Source organism: Branchiostoma lanceolatum, chromosome 18 (genome assembly GCF_035083965.1).
Source record: "Branchiostoma lanceolatum isolate klBraLanc5 chromosome 18, klBraLanc5.hap2, whole genome shotgun sequence".
In the NCBI taxonomy this organism is placed as follows: domain Eukaryota; kingdom Metazoa; phylum Chordata; class Leptocardii; order Amphioxiformes; family Branchiostomatidae; genus Branchiostoma; species Branchiostoma lanceolatum.
In genome coordinates, this window is record NC_089739.1 from 8917843 (window position 1) to 8920606 (window position 2764).

The following is a 2764-nucleotide window of genomic DNA, read 5'->3' on the forward strand; positions in this document are numbered from 1 at the left end:
GTTACCATAGAATATTTTTGTAAGAAAAGGCAAGACACTCTGTTAATCAACTAATAGACAACATTTCTCACGCATGGTCTTATCGATATTCCAACCTAACAAAATATCTTAAGCCAGCTCACAGTCACGACTAAAAGTACCAGTTTATCTCTGCAAGCACCAAGCGTTTCAGTTTTTCTTTCACGATGGGGGAGTAGAACTCACTGCCGCGGCATAAAATTGTACAAGCCCCGACAGTAGAGCCCGGCTGCAAGGCCAGACTTACTGCCACTGTGTCATAACCCGTCGTCGCCTAACTCCCCCCCCCCCAAAGTTACACCCCCCCCCTTATGAGTTGTTAGAAGAAGAAGAAGTTGCAATGAATCAAGTAAAATAATAAGTGACTTCTCTAGTACCTGATATTAGACTTATTATCATACCTGGTGAACTCCAAATTTCTGGCTCAGTCACTGATGAAAGACAGCAGATGCAATTTGTATACATCTGACCATTTACAAATCTATCCAGTTGCTTGAGTAACTGTTCTCGTGCTACTTCCCTATTCCATTGTAGGATATTACTAGAAATGGACCAGCCAGCTTGTGGGCCACCCATTGATTGGATTGAGAACCAACCTACTGGCCATCCTGAGAACGAGACAAGATGCGCAGACGAACAAACAGCAGACACAGGAAGGCAACAGGATGAAGGTGTTCTTTGGACAGAAGCGTCAACAAAGTCTGACGAAATATCCTCCTCACTTCTACATACACAGGACTGTAAGGATAGGAGGAACATGGTTGTGGGCAAATTTGCATGTGAGGAGTGTGGATACCGGGCACCTTATAAGTCACACCTCTCACGGCACATGAGAAAACATACAGGCGAGAAACCCTTCAAATGTGACCAGTGCAACTATTCTGCTGCACAGAAAGGTGACTTAGACCAACACGTTATGATAAAACACACCGGTGAGAGGCCTCACATGTGTGGGGAGTGCGGATACAGGACTGCAATCAAGTCTGCCCTATCTGTGCACATGAGAAAACATACAGGTGAGAAACCCTACAAGTGTGACCAGTGTGACTATTCTGCTGCACGGAAAGGTGATGTCCTTCAACATGTCATGATCAACCACACTGGCGAGAAACCCTACATATGTGTGGAGTGCGGCTATATGACTGCTGTTAGGGCCAACCTGACTTCACACAAGAGAACTCATTCCAACGTAAAACCATACAAATGTGACAAGTGTGACTTTTCCTCAACACGAAAATACACCCTGAAACAGCACATGAATAAACACACCGGTGAAAAGCCCTACATATGTGCAGAATGCTGGTATAGGACAGATACTAGTGCTAACTTGTACCGACATATGAAAAAACATAACGGGTAAGAAAGTTTAGTTGAATGAGGAATTCTGGTAAACGTCCATTAAAAGGTCTGACCAGTCAATACATATGAAAGGCTTTTTTTAAAGCTGGTGCCACAGCAAAAGGAGTGAGCAAGTGTTTGTATCTGAGGGGGCAAGGAAAGATTATAGTATGGGTGACTCCTGTTATGTAAATGATGATTTGTGAACCTTTTCAGCCTTATACTTTATGCTGGTGGGCCAATGTTAGTGGGTACAGGGTGGTCATCTCTTAGGGAGTAATTTAAGAAAATACTGTAAAGGTAGCCATTGAGAAATAAGTTTAGATAATAAGTTTAATATTTACAGACTGAATGTCAAACAGTGTGAACTTTATCAACATACGTTGAAAGGTAGATATATATTTATATCAAGACGTTGTCAACATACGTTGAAAGGTAGATATATATTTATATCGAGACGTTGTCAACATTCGTTGAAAGGTAGATATATATTTATATCGGGACGTTGTCAACATACGTTGAAAGGTAGATATATATTTATATTTTAGACAATAGATTCCCTTTACTAAAAATTAACATTTCAGCAACATGCAATCTGTTGGTAATTGACGGAAACATATTGCAAACAAAACCCACCACATAGGATTTGATTTTAGATGACGAATAAATTATGTATGTTTTACCCTGCTGGCTGAGTGGCGTGTATAATTGGCACTGGAACACTAGCCTCCGATGCAGACTCCTCCCAGCTGTTTTCTTTGTCAAGTTATTGTTTTTATACTATTACATTTTTTTCTTATTGCTGGCCGGGAAATGTACATGTAATAGTAAAACTGGAACTTAGAAAATGAAAACAGCCGGAAGGAGTCTGCAACGGAGGCTACTGGAACACAGCGAAGGTTGGAAAGGTTTGTTTAAGCCTGTACCCGTCTGTTAACAGAAGAACACAAGCTGTCACATGGTAGAGAGTCCTATCAAGCAATGCAGTGGATTTATAAACTTTCCTCATTAATTATGCAAATTAGATTGGTTTGCATAGTTAGTTTATGATTATGTAGATCATCACTTATGCTATCTACACGCCAATGATGATCCGTCAACACTTTGAGTTATTCTCTTTCAAATTCTGAAACAAAATCGGCCCCTGCAGTCAAAAAAGGCCATAGGGGGCCAAAACCTACACGACTTAATCTCCCTCTAAAGAGCTATGTACCACCCAAAAATGATGACCATGGCATGTTCAGAACTCAAGAGTTCAGGAGCGGAAATTCTACTGCAGTACCATAGAATATTGCAAGGGGGTCCAAATACAATCATTTCGAGGTCTCACGAAGAACTGCCTACCAAATATGTAGACAATGCGTCCAGGCATTCTTGAGTTATCAACCTGTGGACTGAAATCCCTGTT

At 41.1% G+C, this 2764-nt stretch overlaps 1 long non-coding RNA gene across 1 annotated transcript; it reads left to right on the forward strand.

Annotated features, from left to right (window-relative positions):
• The first annotated feature begins 407 nt into the window (after window positions 1-407).
• On the forward strand, window positions 408-2043 carry LOC136424433 (uncharacterized). The gene is made up of 2 exons (XR_010753886.1): window positions 408-1746; window positions 1882-2043. It is a non-coding gene; the product is annotated as an uncharacterized lncRNA (long non-coding RNA).
• The last annotated feature ends 721 nt before the right edge of the window (window positions 2044-2764 follow it).